The sequence below is a fragment of the Lissotriton helveticus genome, chromosome 6 (assembly GCF_964261635.1).
Source record: "Lissotriton helveticus chromosome 6, aLisHel1.1, whole genome shotgun sequence".
In the NCBI taxonomy this organism is placed as follows: domain Eukaryota; kingdom Metazoa; phylum Chordata; class Amphibia; order Caudata; family Salamandridae; genus Lissotriton; species Lissotriton helveticus.
In genome coordinates, this window is record NC_136067.1 from 966601036 (window position 1) to 966626487 (window position 25452).

The following is a 25452-nucleotide window of genomic DNA, read 5'->3' on the forward strand; positions in this document are numbered from 1 at the left end:
CTGTAACAAAGTACTTCCACTATTACAAAGTAGAGGAACCTCCTGAAACATACACTCCTTTCGAGGAGGTGGAAGTACCACTCAAATTCCAAGAGCATTTGCTCTTATTTGATGGCGCCCTAATACATAACAATCACATTACAAGGCTCGGTCCTTTAGGAAGACCAGGAGCAACGTGGCCGGTCTTAGCCGGATACACACCACATCCAGACATCGAAAGAATGCCTGCAGCAGAGCTGTTAATACAGCTAAAACAACTATTAAAAATTCATAGACAATTAGTTCAGTATGTAATGCGGACTTCAACAATTCAGCCAGCGATTAAACTTCCACAGCTGACCCCTCACCAGGGGAACACAAATAAAATTACACCACAGAACATCCAATCCTGCCTAGGTAAAGTTCCAGCAAAACGGGAACAGATACCATTCTGGTTGGCACAGAAAATTACCCAAATAGAGGCGGTGTTTCCTGACACCACCCCATTAGAAAAACACAGGATTCTGACTATATGTCTCCCAATGGGAATCGCACCACACATTGAGGACTGTGACACTTGGGGTACAGTCTTTGCTTCCATCTACACAAAAACGCACGGTGTTCCATCCATTTCGGTAATACCAGATGTGCTAAAACAAATTCAAGATGAATACGGTCCAGAACCTGCTTTAACTCTTGGTATGAAATTACTAAAAGACTTCAAGCAGGTCTCGGCTATATTATTAGCCAACATAAAAGGTGAAGCAGCAAACGTGGCGATCCGCCAGAGGTTAAAAGAGACAGATATAGCAGACCAACCAGCTGAAATTGCCAGAATCATAGAAAAATCCTATGAAGAACTAGGCAGAGATAGTCTAGGTGGAATACCAGTAAAACCGCAACTGACTACAAGTCCAGAAAAAATATTTTTTAATAATAATAATTCACCAAAAAAGAACTGGGATGGAAACAAACAATCCAATCCTAAAGAAAAGAAATTCCAGTCCCGAGGAAGGTCTCCTAGGCGAAGAGAGAAATCTCCAAACCAAAGACAGAGGTCACCGCAGAGTGACCCCTCGGGGAATAGATATAACCTTAGAAATAGGGATAATATTAAAAAACCTGATAGATATCAAGACATTGATACACGTCCCTCTCAATCTTTTCAGAATTCCTCGCAGAAATCGGAAAGAAGAGGACGATCAGAAGAGCACGCCAAGTCCAAAGACAAGGAACCTGCTCAACAAAAAAAGAAATTACAATTTCCAAAAAAGAAGGTAGCCAGTATCAAGGTAGTTAACAATGCCGAGAATACTGAGGACACAACTGAAAAACGGAGAGTGGGCTCAGACAATGCTAGACAGCGCAGCAGAGGTGAGCATAGCTCGCAAAGTCCTTATGAATCATCTGGAGACAGTGGACACGAATGAATACCTTCAAGTGGAAACTGCAGACACCAGAGTTAGCAAGCCCCACAAGATATACGAGATAACATTACGTATAGAGGGAGATAAGACTAGGAAAATAAGGGGACTATTTTGGGATAACCTCTCCAAAGGCTATGACATCCTTCTAGCTGAAAAAGACTGGCCACCAGAGTTTGTCAGGGAGTGCCCTCGTGGCGAAGAAGTAATTATGCCTGCCTTCTCGAATCAAATACCGATTCATAAAAAATACACACTTGCTAGAAAGTGGGCAGTGGCCTTAGCACCTGCTTTATATAAAAATCATGTAGGATGGGATGAGGATTCTCCTCCTCACAAAATCCAGTTAAAATCACAACCTACTGCACAAAGGCAGTACCCAATTAAGCAAGAAGCTAAAAAACAAGTAAATGAAATACTAGATCAGCTAGAATACCAGGGGGTGATTGAAACTTGCACCTCACAAATGAACAATCCTTTGTTTCCGGTCTCCAAACCAGACAATTCATATCGTCTAGTTTTGGATTACCGACACCTTAACACATGTTGCAAAACCTTTGCAGTGCAAAACTCACACAGTGCTGCACTAATGAATAACATAGTGCGCAAAAAATACAAAACAACCCTGGACATCTCCAATGGATTCTTTTGTCAAAACATAGCACCAGAGAGCAGATATTTAACTGCATTCTCAGTAAATGGCACTCAAAAACAATTCTGTCGGTTAGCCCAGGGGTACAAGAACAGCCCGGGGGTATTCTCAGCGAGAGTAACAGAATTACTACAACTATATGATGATGAAGCATTATCTTATGTCGATGACATTTACTTAACAGATGATGACTTGGAGACTCACTTGAAAAGGGTGAACACCATAATACTTGGGTTCGCTGCAGAGGGTTACAAATTCAACTTTAAAAAGTCCGGAATTGCCCATCTGACAGTCTTGTACGTAGGATATGAATTATCAAGCATAGCATGGTTGACAATTTTCTAAAAATCTAAAATATGAAAAGACGTATCCTCTGCCAATCGACATTCTGCCTCTACGACATTACGCCTGTGTAATCTATACAGACGGACATGCTCAACCCTCCGTTTGGGGAGAACATGCATACAATCCCACATGTGAGATTACAAAAGAAGTGTGGCGCGGAGGTAAACTAAGACCTCTATTAACAAAATCACACTCAGTAGAAACTAATTCAGAACTACAAACTGAAATAATAGCATTAAAAATGGCGCTGGATAATGCGGATCGCGAATTCCCGACACTTATAGTGTCAGATTCATATTACTGCGTCAAAGCATATAACAAGGATTTGCAGACATGGATTCAGAACGGTTACAAAGATGACACAGATGCACCAATAAAGCAGAAACTGCTCTGGGAACAAGTAGCTCTTTTGAAAAAAGAACTACCAAAGACTCACGTGACTCACTCACTGAGTCATCAACGTGATGGCGTTCACGTTGTGGGGAATTCATTGGCTGAAGCAGCCGCAGCGGCAGCCACTAAACCGGCTCCCGTAGATCGAAAAAAGCGTACATTAAACTACATTGACGGTGAAACATTGCTGGCGGTGAAAACGTCATCAAACGGCGACTGCTCAGCACTACCGATCAACTATCCACTCAATTATACATACATAATCGATGCAAACTCCGTCCCTTTTGCTCGAATCCCTGGAGTGGGGGATAGAGTGATTCCAAACATGGACAGGAGAAACTTGTTAATCGCAGACGCACACATGGGCGAGGGTCTCAGACACCTTAAATTAAAAGATTCTCTGGAAGAATTACAATCACGGTACTGGTGGCCAGGCATGAGCCTGCACTACACCATGTTTGTAAAAAACTGCCCAAACTGCAACAGAGATCGCAGTGGGGAGAGAAGCAGTTTAATACCTCGTCGTATCAAGGCAGATAATATTACCAGCAAAAAGAATGGCTTGCGATTAACATATACAGGCTAGTTTCCACTTATAATGTAGATCACCAGCACTCGGCTGACGTCCGGACTATTATACAAGATTTGCGAGTCTAAATGGCATATACGCTAAGAGCATGCTACGTTCGACCATTGTTTTCACTCAGGCAATCCAGCCTGGGGGGGAAACATGGCCAAATGAGCACAGCCCAGCGGGAATCTTCTCACTTCCTTCCTGAGTGTACGGGATGGTGTAAAGAAAAAACCAAGGCAGAAAGCAATCTATAATAGAAAGGATATTAGGTTCGGGAGCTGGGTGGGTCAAACATCTAATAAGTGTCCAACGTAGTCTAAATAACTTGCCAAGAAATTCTCTGAAGGGATTCAGTCCGTACGAATTATTATTCGGAACTAGGATGTTGATCTCTGACCTTGATAGTCAGACTTCAGTGGTAATAGAAAAAACCTTTGATGTCAAAGACCGTTTGGCTATTTTGCAGGACTTAAACAAAACAAGAAAAGACCTGAGCAACATACAGTTGAAACAACAGCCAACAACCACTGAAGAATCACCACCTGTCCCGGCAAGACCTGTCTGGATTCCAAAAGTCGGGGATCTAGTCAGGGAGAAGATCGCGGTAAAGAAGGAATTTGGGCCTTCTTACAGAAAAGCAGTTCCTGTCTTGTCTGTCAACGGGACAAGATCAGTTGTACTACCGCCACTTGCTGGAAAAAAGGAGAACCGAGTTGTATCCATCGACCTGGTAAAACCACAACATGTGGCCGATAACAAACAGTAGGCCAAGTGGACTCCCAATAAGTAGCAGAACACCAAGGTTTGCTACCAGTACAGAGGTCCTAACAAAAAGGCTCATCACATTCGACACGCCTGCAGAAGAACAAGAAGGACTATGCAACAATGCAATAGAACTCAGACCTCTGAAAACCCAAATAAAGACATTTAGCAGAGACACACCGATCTATACTGAAGTACCAAGTGAAAATGCAAAAAACAGAAATCCTGAACCAATTGGAACAATTGACAGAACTGCATCCGGTTACTTCATCAACTTCGATGATTCCTCTGAAAGCCTGAGTGAATCAAAGACACAGCCATCATCAAAATCCTTTAAAGACAAAGCGAAGGAACTTTTGAAACATCTGAAAGAAACATATCTGGTTTCTCCATGGATTGAATTTTGGGTGGGTTTTGGCGCATTTATCCTCATACTTTGGCTCATCATGGTATTTACTTTGGGACGCTTCATTGAGGGAAAATATGCTAAAAAGGACACAGCAAGTCAGAACATCAACTTGATCCTCAAACCACACACATCTTCACACGTCGAGAAAAGAGAACTTTCTTCAGAACTTTCTTCAGCCAACTTCACAGCCAATCCTATACCTGGTGGGGTAGCCTGGGACAACACTGACTATGAAATTTATGGTCCGGTCGAGATCCTGAAATATCAACACCAAATCAAGATCTCCTTGAGTGACTTTGCAAAACCAAACTCATTTGCTGATGATTGGGACTTCGAAAGTATTAACAACATGATGTCTGACTTAGTAATGTCTGCTAAATTTACAAAACATGATTATTTGCAAGGTTCTACAAATTATGATAGTATGTATTGCTATAACCATTATGGTAACCATTTTTTACATAAATCTGCACAATCTAGAAATGTATTAAGTTATAATCAATGGGAACATTGTGCTACACCTCCAAAAGGAAGCTCTAGAACCGTATATGACAAATATTCATATTTTTCAGGTTTTAACATAAGTAATGCTGAAACATTTTATTTTAAATTGTCAAACAAGACAGGGATGAAAACCATGATAACCAACACAAAATTGATATATTCAGATTCATTCTTTGAAAAAATGAATACATTTGGATTTGATTATTGGGACAAAAATGTTGATTTGAAAAGTGTTTGGGGTACAAAAGAATGGCAAGTACAGGGTTTAGAAGCTTTGTTTAGAGCCTGCATGATCCCAGAACAAATGATATTTTTAAATGACACTGTTCAACAAACCACCTGTCTTGGCTTAGCCAAAATCAAAGATTTAATTAAACCGTCTATTCCGAAGCCAACAATGTTTAGCAATAGCTCTGATACAGATGAAGAGATAGACGTAAACCATATATTAAACCAAAACAGAACACATCCTGATTGGAAACAATGGTTGATCTGGCCCACAGATATAAATTACTGTCAAGATAGATTCCTGAATAAAACACAGGGTTTCAAAATGACCAGGCCAGACCCTAGATATCCCCAAAGACATCACCCAGGGATAATAACAACCTACAGTGTGGGCAAATTATGCCTTCAATGGCTACAGACTTCCACACTGCCTGAAATTAAGCAACACCTAACTTTACTTACTGATGGTGCTGACTTGCGTGATTTCATACTGGGACCACGCAAACAGCGTCAAAAGCGTTTCATAGCAGCCTCTGTATATGCAGCATACAATGAGGCCTGGAAGGTTACTCAAATTGAGACAGCAGAAAGAATACGGGAAATTGACCGTATCAATTTGGAAAAATCACTTTCTGTAGTGGACAATGGGTTAATGACTCTGTCCTCCAGAATTTTTTCATTGGACAGCATTGTGTCTTCAGCAATCGATATATTATCGCAAGACTTACTGTTATTACAACATGGTCAGTCACAATTGCGTTCCATTGTACAGCTTGGCTGGACGTTACAAAATCTGCGTTCAGGCTATGTGCCTTGGCGTTTAATCAACACAACGTCACTATTCCAAATCTTTAACCTTACTGATAGACAAATCGGTATGGCACAAAAGGGTGCTGATTATACAATCTTGAGCATTGAAAAACTAGAAAGATTACCAATGACAATGTCAGAACGACCTGTCAGTGAATGGATAATCCACGGAATCATAAATATTCCAATCTCAACCTTCAGGTTTCAATACTGCCAAAAATATATACAGGCTGGCATGTACGAGAAATTGGGAAAGGGGTACCTTAAAACAACTTGGAACCTGCCCTATTCACATGCATGTGTCAGTAATAAAAGACAGAAAGTGTTTCTTAGTGGCAACAATTGTGCTATGTCACTAAGCGGCACGCTTCTGTGTAACGGAATTAGTTTGCATGGAGCCTGTGAAGGGAATTCATACAACCTTTCATGTCACCAGCAAGGCGCACCTGCAACTGAAATAGAACCATTCTTTCAAAGACTCTATAATGGGAGTTACATTCTTATTGTAGACCGCAGATGTTGCAGTCTTATGCCCGGGACTCCTTATCTAGTAACTACAACGGCGAAGGTCAAGTGCTGTGGACGTTCTTTATTCCCCAGCTCCTTTCCAGACAGGGAGGCAAGGGCATGGCCCAGTTTGAAAATTACTTCTATTCGAATAGATGCTTTAAGCAGAATGAAAACAGTGCTTCTTCAGACGCCTACTTGGCTCACGTCATCAAAAGAAACGTATGATCTACAAGTCGCAAGGACGACTGCAGAGATACATACATTATTATCAACTAATTCCCCCGTACATTTCGCGGAAATCCTAAGCGAAATCTTAAATATTTCTGATACCACTGGGGTCTCAAAGGTATTTAAGACAGTATTTTCAATGGCATTAACACCATTCAAAGCCATACTGGGTATTTTTCCAGATTTCGTCCATTCGATTTTTGGCGGACTTCCCCTGATCCTAGGACTAATTGCCGGAATCCTATTCCTAGTCCTTATTTTTCGTTATGGCAACCCATGTCACAGATCAAACTCTCGCGACAATGGAAGATACGATCCTAGCCATTGGATACCGGGACCGGATATCAAAAATCCTGGGACTCTCCCGGCTTAGAGACCTGAACATGACTTGGTTTCTATCATTTCGACCAATGTGGCAAAGGTGTGTTTTACCTGTACTAAGGTGTCTGCTATGCGGAGAAGAATGCGTGTTAGACACCTGTCTGACGCTACAATCGGATGCGCCAGTGGATGCAGATACACTGTTGGTTCCTACCAAGGTTCACGCTTTGTGCTGCCCTCAAAGGCTGCCAATCCTGATGACGGCATTCCAGGAATCTTCACCACTGCGATTGAAGAGTAGTGAAGTTCAAGATGAAAGCAGCATCGAACAGGTACGACCTTCTGTCAGCAATGCGAATCAGAATGTCAATGGAGACAATCATGCGCACGAATGCATGGTTACCCCTATTTCCGACTTAGTGGAACTTTCCCATGAAGCTGTTGACAGTTTTTTCAAAAGCCTGAATGATATGATGTTCTCTCCAGAACAGAAATAGAGACTTTTGAGTAAACTCGCACACGGCGTTCCCTGAATTCGGCCTTCAACTTTAAAAATAAAGTCACATGAACAATTTCACTCCAGCTCACGGACAGCAATATTTTTCAGCAAGCCCCTTAAAATATTTTTCTACATATTTTTTCTCCGGGACACTGATCTTCTGCTTAAAGTAAGAAACTATTCCTAGAGAACTAAAATTTCTATTTTTAGATACTTTATAGACTTTAGCTGCTCGCTGGGATGTTCACAAATATTTTATTATGTGATGAAATGGTCTCGAACTTCCTTTCTGTATAGCCATATTAAGAGCCATTTCATGTGTATTTCTCATATACCAATAAGCAATAATGCATAAAAATGCGTGTTTACTTTTGCATTTAATTCATAGCTTAAGTGCATACAAAATATATGACTGCAATTTTTCGGTATATTTGAAAATTTCGAAATGCATTTATGTATTTTGGGGTGGTAAGGTATACACTATACTCTATAGTATGTTGTACTATGTTATACTATGCATAGATTAGTAGATATGACCATAGTTAGCGTGGAGTGGGTGTCGTGTATTTCTATAGGTTCTGAATCAGTCCCCCTATTCCTGACCCTATTCTGGTTAAAATAACTATCAAGTTAACTAACAGTCAGCCCATGAGGCAAGAAAACCCCCATGATGCAGATACCGTTATCTGACGCAGTCACACTACGGCACAGGAACGTGTTATCTGATTAGGTCATAACGCTTGAGATCTAATTAGACAAGCGACATTCCTCCAGCCCCTGATAAGGCATACGACGTTCTCATAACAAATCAAACCTATGACAACCTGGATAATCCGTGCGGCCATTGTTTTGATTTCACAGAGAACTTTAGTAAAGAATGTGCTAACGAGCAAGTCGTATGACATCTTTATTGACGTATCTATGTCCATCCTTACGTCAATCTCGGCACCTTTAAGGTATAAATATTGCCGACCTTGCCCTATGCAAACACACGCGTGGTGACAAGACGGAGCAGCCATACTTGCCGAAGCCGAGAGCAGAAGCAGACCCCGCTGGCAGCAGCCCCGCCTTCCTGACGCGCTGAGAGACGCGCTGCTATCTCAAGCCGAGAGACCCAGCACCGGCGCTTTCGGGCAGCCCTCGCAGGCAGCCTGGAATATCGAGAGCAGAGAAAGAGATACTATTCCTCATCCATCCTAAATTCCAGGTACAGAACTGAATAACCCCTCACAGAGAATTCTTTAGTTATTCACTTGGCAAAAACAAACTTAACTTAAACTGTAACTTTCTATTCCCGCCCACGCATTAGACTTAGGTCAGGTACACGGGGTAGGCGTATTTAGAAACACCAGTTGAGTACGTTTAGTCAAATGTATATGTGTATGTAAATATATTTTAATCATTTTAAACATCATATGGCTCAGAAACCATATCAATGTTTTTACAGTATTATTTTATACTATTGCTTTTAATGTATGCACTTTACTTAACTATAAGTATTGCAATAATATCGATCCATTTCTCATGTATGAGAAAAGAGACTGATCAATAAATAACACCTTTTTATTGAACACGCCCGTCTCTTCCTTTTCTCTACATTCTGATGAGACTAAGAATGCACGTACTGACTGAGTAAAATAATTGCCTTGTGCTCACACGACTCTCGAGATTGACTCTTGATTAGGGGAGAGCAAAGTTGTCATGTTCTATGGTTGTCAGAAACTAAATCCCTTCTTGTCTAATCTGGGGAGTTAATTCCTTCCTTGAACATTCGAGAAAGTTTCTAGCGAACTCTGAGCTTAGCTGGCAAACCCAAAAATTAAGTCTAGTATCGACAGTAGTAGACCTAGTTAACGTCTGGCCTAGGCCTTTACTGCTGTAGGTACTATTCCAATGCGCAGAGCCTATTGGGAAAATAGGAGCTACACTACACTGTCATTGCATCCAGATATATAACCAGGGCTTTAAGTGGGCCGTGTGTGTCCGGGTCTGAGCACTGGCAGTTATTTTCATGGGGCCTTGAAATGGATCTCTATTGCGCTCTATTTTCGGACCTCGCAGAGGTAATCTGTTTTCTTTTTTTTTTTTGCACCAAACTTATTTTGCTCTAGCTGGAATTGCCAGGCTAGATCCTGAGGCTGCTGGCCTTTGTGCATGCTGTAGATCCTTTCATGCAGATTTTTATCATATGATGCAGGACTGTGGGGAAGTATCACAGTTTAGGACAGAAAGTCCTCTCTTTAATTAATGACTTTCGAGGCACCTATCTCCAAGTCATTCTGAGTAAAGCTTTGTTTGTTGGGTAAGTTACCTAGAACTAAGGATAATAAAAAAACTTGTAATTTCATAGATTTAGCGCCTTATTCTTGGTAAGCTAAGATTGCGATCCTGCAACCAGCCTCTATACACACACGGCCGCACCCGAGTACTTCACAGGTCTTTAAAAGACCATTTGCTTGTTAATGAGGCTTTGTTGTTTTCCAACCCTTTGTAGAGCCCCTGCAGCTCCACTCTGCCTATTGCTTGAAGAATTAGCCCCTCCCCCGAAATGTTCTCTTAGCCCCCCCCTCGAAATTCGGCTCTACTTGCGCCTCTGAGGAGGGTGTATGGCGTTATCCATACATACCTTTATTTAGACCACGCCCCTACTTGGATAGGCCACACCCCTTTAAGAGGTTTGGCCCGCCCCTTTTAGAGACCCCCAGTTTTTTACCCCACTTAAAGCCCTGTATATAACACAAGTAACATTACTGCTACAGCAAGCAAAAACTATTGGCTTTGTCAATGGCTGTAAGTTGCATAAGCAACAACTATGACTTTGTTGAATATAATATTACAATCGTTCAGTTCTGAAATGATGAGACTGTGAAGGAACTTTAACAAGTCTCTTCGAAGTTATCCCAAAGGCATTGAAGGGTGGTACTGCTCCAGAGTTAATATTTTTTTTTCCACCCTGAGTGTGAGGGCAGAATTGGAGAGCCCGATAGGGACCTGTCGACACCTGATTTTTAGAACTGCCGGAGAGCACCGTCAGGACCCGGTTCACTTAACACCTTCGCTGCGGCGGCTATTCCGCCGCAGCGCTAAGGGGGCGGGGGGGCGCGCCCATGCTGGTGACGGAACCGCTCCGGTTGAGCTGTGCTCATGACGGAGCGGTTCCGTCATGGCCCCGTCCGCTCAATAGAACGCGTTGAGCGGGCCTTGACGGAACCGCTCGGTCATCAGCACAGCGCTACCGCGGCTGATGACAGAGCGGTTCCGTCATCAGCGTGGAAGGAGTTAAAGCCCTGACTGTACTGATCTTTTTGTCGCGTGGGCAATAGGATTTGTTTGATTTGTCCCCTTCGGTAATAGTAGGGGCCAGCCAGGCGCGCAACACCCATTGGACTCACCGGGTTTCAGCCCCCCCCCCCGTCGTGTGTGGCAGCCCGGGATGAGACAGATCCCGGGCACACACAGAGCCGCACCCGAACATTTCACAGGTCTTTAAAAGACCATTTGAATGTTAATTAGGCCTTGCAGTTGTTTCACCCCTTCTAAGAGCCCCTGCAGCTCCACTCTGCCTACTGATTAAAGGTTCAGCCCCCCCTGACATTTTTTCTTAGGCCCCCCCCCCCCCCCCCGATATTTGGCTCTAGTTGCGCCTCTGGGGCCAGCTATGAAATGCTTCTTTGAGGGTCCAAACGTTACAGCTCGCTCTTTGCCTAGCACAGGGCCGGCCAGACAGGCCTTAATTCCACCAAGCATTTCCCCAATGGGTTGCAGTCCTTGGAGGCAGGATTTTGTAGCCCATGGCCATTTCGGTGCCTCTAGCTCCCCGATGTTAATTACAGCAAGGGGGAAGGGTTTGGCGAGGGAGAGCAGAGAGAGAGGAGAGAGGGAGGATGAACAGACGGTGAGAGATTGTACAAGGAGACGAAGGGAGGCTATTTTTTTTTGTTTTGTTTTTTGGACTTCAGGATATTTTATTCGAATTTCACAGAATAGGTACATACATTTGGCCATTAAAAGTTCCAGGTGAACGTTACATGGTTTTGCAAGCATTACATGGAGATCTTAGTTGTAACATAATTGCCAGGGCTGCTGTTGGTTGTTCCCCAGTCGGCCCTGGCCAGGCATATGCTCGACAATATCTGTCACAATTACTCGTCTCTGTTTACATCGCGTTGTTGTACAGTCCTGAGTTCATGTGCAGCGTTTGACATTCTTCCAGGTAATATTAATAGCTCTACTTCCAGAGGCACTGAACGGAAGCGGCTGGAGCGCGCGCCGGCCTCATGCAAATGTGCTGATCCGACGCCTCATCAACATGCGCACGCTGTTTACTGCCTCATAAACCCGGAAGCCGGCGATATGATCTCCTAAATCAACGGCTTCGGGGACACCCTTGGCGTTGGAGAGCAGTACATTCAGACAGTATTAAAACTTCAATTAATGGGCTCGGTAATGAGTGAAAGCTGTTTGGCGGCGGCTGAATAATTAAGAGCGCGCGGACGGTATGCATACATAGTATGTGTTTAGGTTAGAATGCGTGTTCCTGCGTCGAGGTCTCTTGGTAGTCATGGAGAAGCTGGAGAGAGGGCGGCCGGCAGATTGAGGGACGGAGGACGGGGAGATAAATAACTGTCATCCCAGGATGGGTAATTTCCTAAAGTGCTCCCTTTAAGAACTGCCAGGTAATCTGCAGAGAGCACTGCCCAGGTGATCTCTGTTCAGAGGGCTTTGCAGCATCACAGAAGTACTCCATGTTCAAATAGATTGATGGGGTAAAAATCTCTCTGGAGAATATTATTTGTTGTTAGGTAAAAAACACTAAAGGATATAAAACTTGTTTAATTTGTCTGTCTCAGCATGGAAACGTCGATTGAATAATGATGACCTTCATACGTTTTACACATTTGATTTGTTTTTAAAACATTGTGTCTGGTCATCTCTTCTTTTCCTTTTTTAATTCAGTATGTTGTCTCAGGGGAATACCACTTACTCCCAAGCCTCCTCTTCAAGATGCGTCCACCCCCCATGAATTGAGCAGTTGGTTCTTGCCACATTTATCTGCCATTGGAAGCACTGCTAATACATGCTCTGAGGTGTAGTATTAGTGCTGAGCATTGTAGGGGATAGTGAGTCTTGTAAGAACTCGCATTGTTTTACAGAAGAAGAGATTAATGGTCTAATGTGTGCCATGGAAGGGTTGGCACAGAAGTGCGCACAAATCATGGGCCTGTTAGTGGCCATGAACAACATGATCTCTGGTACAAAAGCATGTAGTGAGTAGTTAGTGAAACTGAGGCCTGAGGGTTGTTGATTGTGGCTCAGCTGGTATGACTAGTGGTCGGGTAGTAAAAATTGTAGACTGATTTAAGCTAGGCAAGAAGTGGCACCAAAGCAGGGAAGGTGAGCAGTACTATGGACCAGTCTATAGCAAGGGAAGTGGGTGCCCATGCACAATGGGCATTGTGTTGGGGAGTTGGGCACAACTAATGACCCATGGGTGCGGAATGTGAGGGGCGTGGCTTGGACGCTGATGTAGGCGGCAGCGGATTCCAGAGCTCCTCTGCGGCCGCCCTTCTCCCGCAATATATCCTGAACTCGATTCTGGGTCCCCAACCCCGGAACGTGCTCCTTAAAGCCCTGTGCCCTTCTTGGAAAGGGGGACATGAGGGACCGGGATCCACAGGCGGCGCGGGAGCGCTTTTCGCCCCGCTTGATGAAGCCCGAGCCTCGCATCCACAAAATGGCGGCCGGAGCAGGAACGGGGAGCGCCTGACCGAGGCTCCCCCTTTGATGTGAGGCGGCTTCTGCGGGCCAGATAAGTGAGCGGAAGGCGCAGGACCCTTGCCCACGCAGGCACGAAAGGTGGGGAGTCGGTGGCGTGGCACAGAGAGTTCCCACGAGCGGCCAGGCGGAGTGTTGCCTGACCTTTAGATGGTGGCGCCCGCGCTGCGCCTCGGGACACATTGCAGCAGTCATTAAGGGACAGTAAATCAGCCCCGGAGGAGCGATAATACCTCAGATTGAGCAGAGGCACGGGTGTCCATCCTGGAATTGGGGGAGGGAGACAGCCACTGACTCTGGCGACCCTCTACTGCCGGTGAGATTCTCTAGGGGCCTTGCTCTGACACGTAGAGCAGATCCGAACGCTGAGTCCTGAAGGCGCTGGACTACTAAGGGCCCACTGAGACCCCCCTTTGAGCTGAGGGGGGGGTGTAATCGGAGGTGCTGAGCTGAGGTGGAACCTTGACTTGCTGGAGCAGGTCCAGTCCTCGAGTGATTGCGACTGAAGAGAGACACGGAGGCCCTCTGGCGGTGCTCCCTGGGGGCTGTGGCCGAGCCTACAGGTGCGACAAGGAGGTGCGGGACGCTGATTCTACGGGTCACTAGGCACAGGTGCCTTAATATTGGAAGGGGGCTTCCGCGTTGGCTGCACTGCCTGCTACACAAGTGAATCCGCAAGTGTGCTCCTATAGATTTGACCAAATTCGCAAGGAGGCCCTGTGACACAGTGAGTGGGGAGGCACTGGGAGGCCGGACAATCACTAATACACCCAAGATGGGCAGGGTGTCCAAGAAGAAAGGTTTTGAAGCACTACGGCTTGATGACCCGGGTCACCCATGAAAGATGAGGATTCGGCGTCTGGGACAAGAGCTTCCTCGCAACTATGACACCCTTCTTTGGGCGACATCATGCAGGCTATCATGGCCTCGAGAGAGGCCTGGAGAAAAGAATGAACTCCATTGGATCCGACCTTTCCCTATTAAAAGATGACCACCGGAAACTCAGGGAATGGGTGGCGTCTAACGAGACAACCATGAAAGACATTCCAGACACGGTTGATGCCTTACGGAAAACGCTGAATGAGGTGGTAAAGAAGGTCCGCGTGCTGGAGGTACGGGCAGAGGACAGCGAAGGGCACCCCAGACGCAATAATCTCCGCATCGTGGGAATCCCGGAGCGAGAAGAGGGATCCGACGTTGTTCAGTTCTTGGAGACTTGGATAAAAGCGGAGGTGGCGCCTGAGGGTCTTTCCCCCTTCTGCGCGCTGGAGCGGGCGCACAGAGTGCCAACACGGCCACCAAAACCTGGGGCCCAGCCGCGCCCAATGGTGGTGAGACTTCTACACTACCGAGATCGCGACCACATCCTACAGAAAGCCAGGGAGCTGCAGAATTTGCGAATTGGCAACAGTAAAATCATGATCTTCCCGGATTACACCAGGGAAGTGCAACGCCAAAGAGCTTCCTTTTTAGCTGTGAAGCGGAAGCTGAGGACTCTACACCTTCCTTACGCAATGCTGTTCCCGGCCCGGTTGCGGGTCACTGCTGACGGGAATACGCACTTTTTCCTCACGCCGCAGGCCGCCTAGAAGTGGCTGGAAACCCGTAGGGAGGCAGATGAGCATTCACCAACTGTGGCATCGCCATCGCTCCCCTACCACATTGCCGATGCAAGACCAGGCTCTCCCGTGGATTGGCGCCAATAACGGGACAGGGCGGTTTTGGCGGTGGCGGCCATCAGCCAAGGAGATCTCAGCCCAGCCAGCAACAATTCGGAGCGCACGAAGAGTGGCGAACAGAGCCCCAGTTCCAGCAGCAACCACGGGCTCTCGGAGACTGATTTACCAGTGGTCACTCCACAAACAGCGGATGGGGTATTTGGCTGACAGAACACTATGCACGATATGACTGCCTTCATGAGGTATCTGTGTTGCCTGCTGGGCCTTGGGATCTAGTGCCTATTGGAGGGAGGTGCTGTTTGAGCGCGCTGTGGAACATTTGAGGGGGACGGGGGCAGAGAGATGAACCCATGGGAGAGGGGAGGGGGCTTGGGGGGACATCTGGGCTTATTGACTCGGCGTTCCTAGCAGCCTGAACTGATTAGACTTGGGATGGAACATTACCTAGACCACTATCAGCAATGGGACCCGCATTAGGTTACACATGTCTCACATGGAATGTAAGGGGTATGCATACTATGCATAGGCTCCACAAGATACACTCCTTCTTGACATGTAGAGGTATACAAAATAGCCTTCCTCCAGGAGACCCACCTCATTGCAAAAGATGGGAAGGCTCTCCAACGCTGCTGGAGGGGTCAAGTTTATTACACTACATTTTCGGCATATGCGAGGGGGGGTCTTAATTTGGGTAAGAGCTGGGGTTCCCTTTCAGTGTACATCACAATTGATTGACCCAGAGGGCAGGTATGTGGTGATCCAGGGGAAACTGGATGGTAGAGATTTAACGCTGGGATGTTCGTATGCACCTAATGTGGACCAATCCGCCTTCTTCTACTCACTGTCCCATAAATTAGCGTCAGTCTTGGTAGGGCCACTGTTACTTGGGGGCGATTTTAATTGTGTTACAGATATTGACCTGGATCGCTCACACCCCCCCTTACCAAATGCACCAGTGGGCAAACTGACAGTGGCGCGCTATACCTGGCAACAGACTTGGGGGTTAATTGACACTTGGAGGGTTCAGCACCCATTGGTTAGAGATTACTCCTTTTTCTCCGCCATCCACGAATTACATGTCCGCCTAGATGCATTTCTATGCTCCCCTGATGTGTACGGAGAGATTTCCAATAGCGAATATCTCACCCGTACTATTTCTGACCATAACCCGCTGATGGCCCAGCTGCAGTGGTCGCGGCTGCGTCCCAGAATCCCTACCTGGAGGTTGCGCCCGTAAGCGCTTGAAGATCAGGTCTTTCTGCTCGACCTGACAGCTGCGTTTGATACCCTGTCCCCCTCCATTCTGACTACTCGCCTTAGGGAGATGGGAGTGAATAGATCAGCACTGAGCCTCCTAACATCTTTTCTTAACCAACGAAATCAAAGGGTTAAGCTGGGTGACTTCCTTTCTCCCGTTAAGCCTGTGCAGTGTGGGGTTCCTCAAGGCTCGTCCTTGAGCCCCACGCTCTTTAACATCTATGTGGCCCCACTCGCCGGGTTAGTAAGATCATTCGGGTTGGAAGTGCTGTCATACGCTGACGACACCCAGATCATGGTCTCCCTCTCCCAACCGGTGAGTACCACCTCCCTTAATTTCAGGAATTTATGGAAGCAGTCTCGTACTGGATGATTCAGAATTTCCTGAAATTAAATGGGGAGAAAACCGAAGTCCTTATCTTCGGGGGCAAACAGGAGATCTGATCGAGCGATTGGTGGCCCTCTGCTCGCAACTTGGGTGTAATGTTGGACACCACGCTCTCCTTCGACAAGCAAGTCAGTAGGACGGTCTCAACTTGTTGTGGCGTTATTAGAATCTTGAGAAAGATTACACACTATCTCACCCCGGAAGCTCGAAAGCAGGTTACGGTGGCCCTCGTCTCCTCAAGGCTGGACTACTGCAGTGCACTATACTTAGGCATAAATAAAAAGCTGATTCAACGCCTTCAAATAGTGCAAAATGCCGCGGCCAGGTTTGTCGTTGACGCCCCAAGACTTTCATCAGGCTCCCTAATTAGGAAAGATCTTCACTGGCTTCCAATCCAGTCCAGGATAAACTTTAAGATCTTATGCCTCACCCACAGCGCCCTGCATGGGTGTGGAGCAGAAGACATTAGGTCCCTTGTGTCCTTTTATGCGCCCAGCAGGGCCCTACGCTCCACCAATTGGAAACTTTTGTCTGTCCCACGAGTTTTCAAAGCCAGATGGGGAGGGAGGGCCTTTTCCTCCCTCGCTCCAAGACTGTGGAACTCGCTTCCCGCTGAGCTAAAAGGGCAAACATCGCTCGCGCTTTTTCGTAGAGTATTAAAAACCTGGCTTTTCTCAGAAGCCTAGCAGTATTTGGTGCACCTTTTCACATCACTAGCAGCTGTACCATCTTTTAAGCGCCTTGACGCCCTTGGGATAAGTCGCACTCTATAAATCTTCATTCATTCATTCATTCATTCATTCTTTCGAACCACTATAGCCTCGGCCATTGAAGACTATTTTCAAATTAATGAAGGGACTGCAGGATCGGTGACTGTTGAATGGGACGCCTATAAAACAGTTGTGCGTTTGAGATGTATATCGGCTGTGTCTGGGACCCGGAAGACTCTATTGCAAGACATCCGACGGGAGGATGAGAGATTGCGTGCCTTAGAGAAAGAGCGCCCTGAATGGCCGGATAAACAGGAAGACTTATTGGAAGCCAGGGAGGCAGTTGCAGCAACTGTAGAACGCCTACAGTGTTTTGAAAACAAAGCCTATCTCACACGGGCGCACTCAGAGCGAGATAAATCGGGAGCCCTTTTGGCCTAGCTAGCTAATCCCGCTCGTCGTGGCTCAGTCATACTAGAGTTGAGAGACCAGATGGGAGTGGCCCGCTTTGATCAACAAGGGATAAATGAGCTGTTTTTTGACTACTATACGGAGCTTTACCGTAGTAGGGTGCTTCCATCGGAGGAAGACTTACAAAACTTTATGGGGGGTCTGAACTTACCGGAATTGGGGGACGAAGATGCAAAATTGTTGGGTAGGAACATCGAGGTGAGAGAAGTGAGAGTAGCCATCAAAAGTATGGCACGGAATAAAACGCCGGGGTCAGATGGCTTTCCGGTGGAATTCTATCTCTCTTACATCGACCTCCTTGCGCCCTGTCTGTCGTGGCTCTACTACAAAGCCAAGAAGTTAGGCTGGTTGCCGAAATCCACCAGGGAGGCGATCATTATCCCGCTACTGAAACCGGGCAAGCAGCCCTGGGATAGAATGGCGTATCGCCCATTATCTATGCTCAACTTGGATTACAAAATCTTGAGCAAAATCTTGGCGACTCGCCTGCTTCCCCACATGTCCACACTGATACATGCCGATCAGTCCGGGTTCGTCCCTGCCCGCAACACAGAACTTAATATACGACGCCTCCTACATATTCTGGAGGCCGATACCTATGAGGCGGTTGCGGCAGCAGTGTTTGCTGTTGACATCAAAAAAGCATTCGATAGCTTAGAGTGGGACTACCTTTTTCATGTTATGCGTCGGATGGGGTTGGGTCCAGATTTTGTGAGCTGGGCGGCTTTACTATACAAAGATGCAACGGCCAGAGTTCGAACGGGGGGGGGGGATCTCTGAGGCATGTAAGGTGGGAAGGGGCACGCGCCAGGGCTGTCCCCTCTCACCATTGTTGTTCGCCATGGCGGTGGAACCCCTCGCGGCGCATGCTCGATTGGGGCGAGCATATCAGGTGTTAGACGTGTACGGGCAGGTCCACCATATTGCACTTTATGCGGATGACCTATTAATGTTTTTGGCTGATACGGGAGAATCCCTGTTGGGAGCGAAATCTCTGCTGCGAGCCCTAAGTGTGGTAGCAGGGTTAAAAGTCAACTGGACGAAGTCGTGCCTATTTCCGACTCGGGGAGGTAGAGAGTGCCCACGGACTACTGAGGGGGTGGCCTGGGAGGAGAGAAGTCTGCTCTACTTAGGCACGGTGATTTATCACGAACGGGGAGACATACTGGAAGGGAACGTGGGGAAGGCGATCAGGGGCGCCAAAGCTAATTTTGAGTTCTGGAGCACTCTCCCTTTATCCGTAGCGGGACGAGTGGCACTCCTCAAAATGGTGACACTTCCGCGATTACTCTACTTCTTTAGGACTCTCCCGATCTGGATCCCGGTGAGCTACTTTCGGAGACTTAAGGCTATGATCAGTTCCTTTCTGTGGGGTTCGGGCAGGCGCAGGGTGGCGCTCGGGACACTCATGAGACCCCGAGCGGAGTGGGGGCTAGCGGTCCCAGACTATGAGACGTACTACATAGCAGCCCAACTTCAATGGCTCACGCAGTGGGTAGCGAGGGCCACTAGGGAAGAAGGAGAGATAGGTGAGCCGACGAATCCCTTGCTGGTGTTGTCTCGCATAGTTCTGCACCTCCCGATCAGTGACATGCAGCTTACTCAGGAGTTTACCACAGCCCGAAAATGTTGGAATGGGTACCTACGAAGGGGGGGGTATAGAGGTCCCTTACGCACCCGATATCCCACTAAAAATATGCAGGGCACTGCCGCACGGAGGAACCTGGCGGAGGTTGGAGGCCTGGGAACAACAGGGCTTAGCGACAATAGGCGACCTATATGAGGATGGCACTCTGCTGCCATTTGATGTCCTGAGGGACCGTTTTGAGTTACCAGGAGGTGACTTTCTGGTGCATGCTGCGCTCACAACAGCGGTTCGTAAACACTGGAAATTGGGCATGACAGAGCCGCCTACATCTATGGGTTGCCAGTATGTGGTGGTTGCTGCGGGCACAGTCAAAGCAGTCACTTGCTTCTACAAGCGCATGACCCAGGAAGCTCTAACCCCACTGATAAATTTGAAGACAAAATGGGAAGTGGATATAGGGATGGATATACCAGATACGGCGTGGAGTGGGATAGTGAAGAGGGCTTGGAGCAGTACGCGAAATGCGGGGTTCCAGCTGGTGTATTTTCACATCCTACATAGGGCTTACCTAACACCAGTCCGTCTACATAAATACTTTCCAACCCAGTCAGCGGCCTGTCCACGATGTGCAATGGAGGACGCCGATTTCAAACATATGTTGTGGGCTTGTCCGGCGCTCGACTCCTTTTGGCAAGGGGTGACGACACTGTTGAGGGATGTTAAGGAGTGGGACCTACAATCCTCCATTGCACATTGTATCCTTCATTGGTTTCCCCACACCTCAAAGAACAAAATCACTAGTATATTTATTGACCTGGGGTTCCTCTTAGCTAAAAGAACCATAACCTGTCAGTGGAAGGCGAACAAGGGTCCCAGTATAGATAAATGGAAAAATAAATTTAGTAAGTGGGTTCAATGCGAGGGGGGGGTCCGACTACAAATGGCGCATAGAACAGGTAATGAACAGGCATTAGAGAGGGCGAGAGCCTGGGAAATATTAGTCATAGAACTCACACTCCCTGCAGACGAGGATGAGGAGACCCCTGCCCATAGCCCTGGGACACACTCGCCATAGTATATCGAGATGAATGCAGATCACCTTGCATAGTTCAGTTACCGACTGCTGCCCCTTCCTGTGAAGTGAGACGACTCATAACACATGGTATCCATTGGTCCAATTGCAAGGTATGACCAGAGATGTCAACCCATTTCCATCCCAACGGGGTTGCGCCGTGACATGCCTGGGGGGAGGGGGGTGGGTCTGTATTGGATGAGAGAGGGCGGGATGTAGTTGGGGTAGGGGGTAGATGGTTAGTGGGGGTGGGAAGGGGGGTCCCCTAGTGGGTTTTGGTCTACTGACCGCATTTGGTTGCACTGCTGTTATTGCCTAAGAGCACAAGGAATGAGTGTAGATATTTTCCTATTGAATAAGATACTTCTCCGAGTGCTTGCCTTGTACTCGACTGTTGATTATGGCGGATATGCAGTCCTGATGTAATGCCATTTGTGCTTTTGTGCTCTCAACTCAATAAAAATTGTTTTTAAAAAAAATGGGTGCGGAATGTGAGTTCAGCTGGCATGCCAGAAGCTCTAACGGCCATTGCGTGCACAATGATTCGGAGTTCTTTATTATTAACAACAGTATAACGCAAGTAATTTCTACCACTTCTGATACAATCATAATAAATTAATTTCCTACAATACGGGTATCACAAAAGTAGATACACACTATAGCAATCAGTAAAAGGTACCTCTGCAGTGTTATAAAAAGTAGGTTGAAATGTTCATTTTCTCGAGGGATTCAGGGGAGAGAGAAACAAGCATTTGCAATGCAATAGGTCTCGCCTTTTAGAAACTTTGACCTATTGGTATTGTAAAGACAATGCCTTTTATTATTGCAGGTTTTCAAAACATATAACTAAAAGGCATTGACATTTACAATGCCAATAGCTAAAATCTCACAATTGCGAGACTTATTGCATTGCAAATGCTTGTTCTTTATTATCGCATATAGGAGCACCTCAAAATACGTGACTTGTGTTTCATCTCATAACCTATAACATAGACCATGTATAAATGAAACCCAGGACACCCAGAGAGGGCATCTATAACTGACTTCCTTCTTAGTTCACTATTGGCATTGGTTGGGGGGGGGGGGCAGAAATATTTCAAAATGTATGTTTGAAAACATTCACTTAAAAAAATGGTTTTCAATACACTGATCTTACCTGATATACTGAGGTTGAAGAGATTTTATCATATTTTTACAGGTTTATTTCAAAACGTCGGTAAAAATGAAGGTGTGTCTAACGTTAAGTGGCGCAGGACACCTTAGTCATTTCTTTTCTTTAGTTTCAGTTAACCTGTAAATAAACGCTTGCTTATTCATTTAGTATCTTTTTGAAAGTTACTGCTCAGAAACGTAAACAGAAGCCCAATGCTGCTGTTGACCAGGGGGCAACATTTAAAGTTAAAGGGTAAGGAGGGCCACAAGTGGCTTCTGAGCCCTACTCTGAGTATCTCATCTCATCTTCTCTATACCAACCTCCACCTTCGGTCAGGTCATCCTCTTCGTGAGAAACCTATGAGCAGTGCAAGGGGAATTGTGCTGCAGTGGAGCCTCAAATTATGCAGTAGGTTTTACTAAATTATGTGGCAAGAAAAGCAAACTATGTGGCATGCAGCGGCTCACTTTTTCGATAGTATTACTTCATTATTCTATAATTATTACACATGGTAATCCCGTCTGAGCAAATATTTCACCTCATTAGTACCGGCTTAACAACAGGAGCGGCCCGTGCAAATAAGAGTGGTGGGGCGATGGGGCCGGGTTGGGGAGGGATTCGGCAGAGGACCAAGAGGGAAAATTAAATATATAATTTCCCTTGTCGTCGTCTGTTGAAACTGCCCCCACCTGGCCTCACTCTCTTACCTGCACGGGCCGCTGCTGCTTAATAACCAAATACAGAAATAAGCATGTGAAAGATGACCCATGAGCATTTACAAAAGACCTTCCACAGCGCTCAAACACATGCTGATACATTTTTAGTAACATTTGATCCCTTGGAGCTAGAAACAACTTTTGTTTGGAAAAATTTGCAGATTATGCAGAAGATAACGGATTATGTGCCAAATGAGGCAGGTCCGTAACTATGCACAAAAACCTGTGACCCCAGAATTGCATAATTCTCCGTTGCCTTGCCTAGGAGTCTACCTGAATAGTGCAGCAATCCTTTCCACAGGTGACATTCAATAACCACATTTTGTCCATATTTTTCCATTTCCAAACTGCAATCAACACTCTTTCAACCAACAACTGATGGGATGGAAGGCAAAGCGCTTCAGAGACTCCGCCGCCCCCCTCACCCTCTCGGGGTGGAAAGCGCTATATAAATTATGCAGGATATGTTTGGAAATCACAATAAAAATAACCCTACAATACAAAACATTTCAGGGGACCTCCCCACACAGGTAGCCCCATTGCCCAATGTGGGCTACTCAATGGAAAAGTGATCTAGGACAACAACGTAGACTTCTGCATCGTTATAGCACCATGATAGACCACAGGAGGTAGAACTTAAGATACTAGAGTAATGAATCCCGACCCCGTGCACAAGGAACCCACACTGGCTCTCAGAGTAGCCAGAGAACAGTGCCCCACCCTGTGCCTCACCCACAAATACCAGGCCACACGGGACCCTGCCAGAGCCTCAAAGTCCGCTAGCGGAACACGTGAAGACCCAGTCTCTGCCAGTCCAAGTCAAGACAGACGTGACCTGGGGAATGACCATCTCCACTCTATCCCCAACAAGACAGAAAATAGACCTGGGCCCATATTTGCAATTAAAGAACCACTGTATAAGTGTTAGCCAACAAAGGAAAACACCAGAGAGGTTAGCGTGTTGCTGCAGGCAATTTTTTTTTTTAAGTTTAAGGGAGCTTTATTGAAGTAAATCATATTGTATTGTATTGTAATCGCATTTAATATAGCTCTCACTACCCCTGATAAGAACAAAAGTTACAACATTACAACAACGATTATGAGAAAACTACAAAAATAGTGTACAATATGTATGTCCATAGTAAAATCAAAGCCTGATATAATTACTATTATCAAAAAACAAAACAAAAACTAGGAACAGTACCTTAGTGAATTAGCATTTTACGTTTTATAAAAGAAAAAAGAAAAGAAAGGAGAAAAGAAAGAAAGAAAAATCAACATCCATTCCAAATATACTTAATAAGAAAATCCGATTACAGGCAATATAAATGTTCAGATAACAAAGTGGTAATAGTATAATATCTTGATATAAAAAATCTAAAAAGAATAAATCACAATACTCATGGCGGCTGAAAAACAAGATTACTGTCTTTGTTACCCTTTATAGGTGAGGATAAATAGTTAGTGAGTGGAGACCAAAAGGCTTCCTTTCGAAGAAGTTGGTGAGAGGTAGTGGCAGAAGCTCTATCTAGCCTATGATGATAACAGAGAAGGTTCCACCAGCCAGGAAAGGCGACTTTAGTGGTATTCTTCCAATTAGAGGTAATAACCTGAAAGCCAATTTCAAGTAACAAATCCACAAACAAACCCCACTTGTGTGCACCAAACCAATTTGTAGAGTTACTACCCAAAAATAAGGAGTCAATCTCAAAAAGAAAATTAATAGAAGAAATAGAGGAGATTGATTTACAAACCTTTATCCAAAAAAAACTAATGTTAGGACAAAGAAAAAAGGAATGTAAATATGTGCCAGGATTGTTTGTGCAGGTCCAGCAATCAGGGGATAAATCAGGACTGTATTTGGGGATAGACAATGGGGTTAAATACAACATCTGATAGAAGTAATATAGAGTTTGAGTAGTGCTAACATTACAGGAAGTGCATTGTATTCATGTCCAGATAGAGTTCCGAGTGTGTACAGAAAACATGTGCGGCAAATCCGATTGCCATAAAAGTTCAACCTTACTCTTAGGGCGATTAGGAAAAGAAAAATGAAGATATTTGTAGATATGGCAGGCCCGAACGAACTAAGAGGTAGATGACAGTTCTAATGAGTGATCTAATGAAGTAGAAGAAGATCGAGAAAGATGAGAGTACTGTTGAGTTAAGAGCGTTCTTAAAGAATTGTACATAAGAGAGGAGGTAGTGGGTAGGCCAAATTTGGATTGGACTTCCTGAGAAGAAAGAAAATGTGAGCCTTGAAACTAATGTTTAACCTAGACTATCCCTTTAGCGATCCAATCGATCTAGAAAATAGTATGATTTCAAAGTTTAATGTATTTATTACGCCATAAGGTAGAATCAAGGAACACTTGCAGAGATTGTGGATATAGTAGACCGGTTTTTGGGGACAGGGGGTGGGTGAAGAAACCTCTGCCCCCCTCACCCCCTCATACCACAGACCAAGGAGACTGGCTAGCTGGAAACGGAGGCAGTAGCACTGCACACCTGGGTGAATGAATGAGAGAGGAGGCCGCAGTGGCAAGAAACGCTCAGCAAGGCCAGCTACGCAAGGTGCACTGGAGATATCACCAATTCCAATAGTGAGCCCGCACTGGACTGCGGAATACTAGGCGACTATTGTGATAGCGGGGTTATAAGGACTTGTTGGCAGCGCATACGGACGGCCGCGGTGTGTGTAAGTAACAGGCGTACTTGGTGGCGAAATCAGTCTCTGCGCAGCAGTTCTGTGACTGGCTTAAAGAGTTCCCTGAAGCGCTTGGAAGTGCGTAGCTGAGAAAGTGAAACCTAGTCATACTCCATAGAAGCAAGACACTTTGTGTAAAAATGGGAAAACCAGACACTAGACAGTCGAAAAATAAATTTTGAATCATCCAGGAGCGTGACCAAGCACAGGCAAAGTGAGCCGGAGCCGGCAGAGGAGGAAAGAGGCAATGGAGGTAAAATGTCACAAAACGCAGATATGCTTAATATACTGCAAGAAA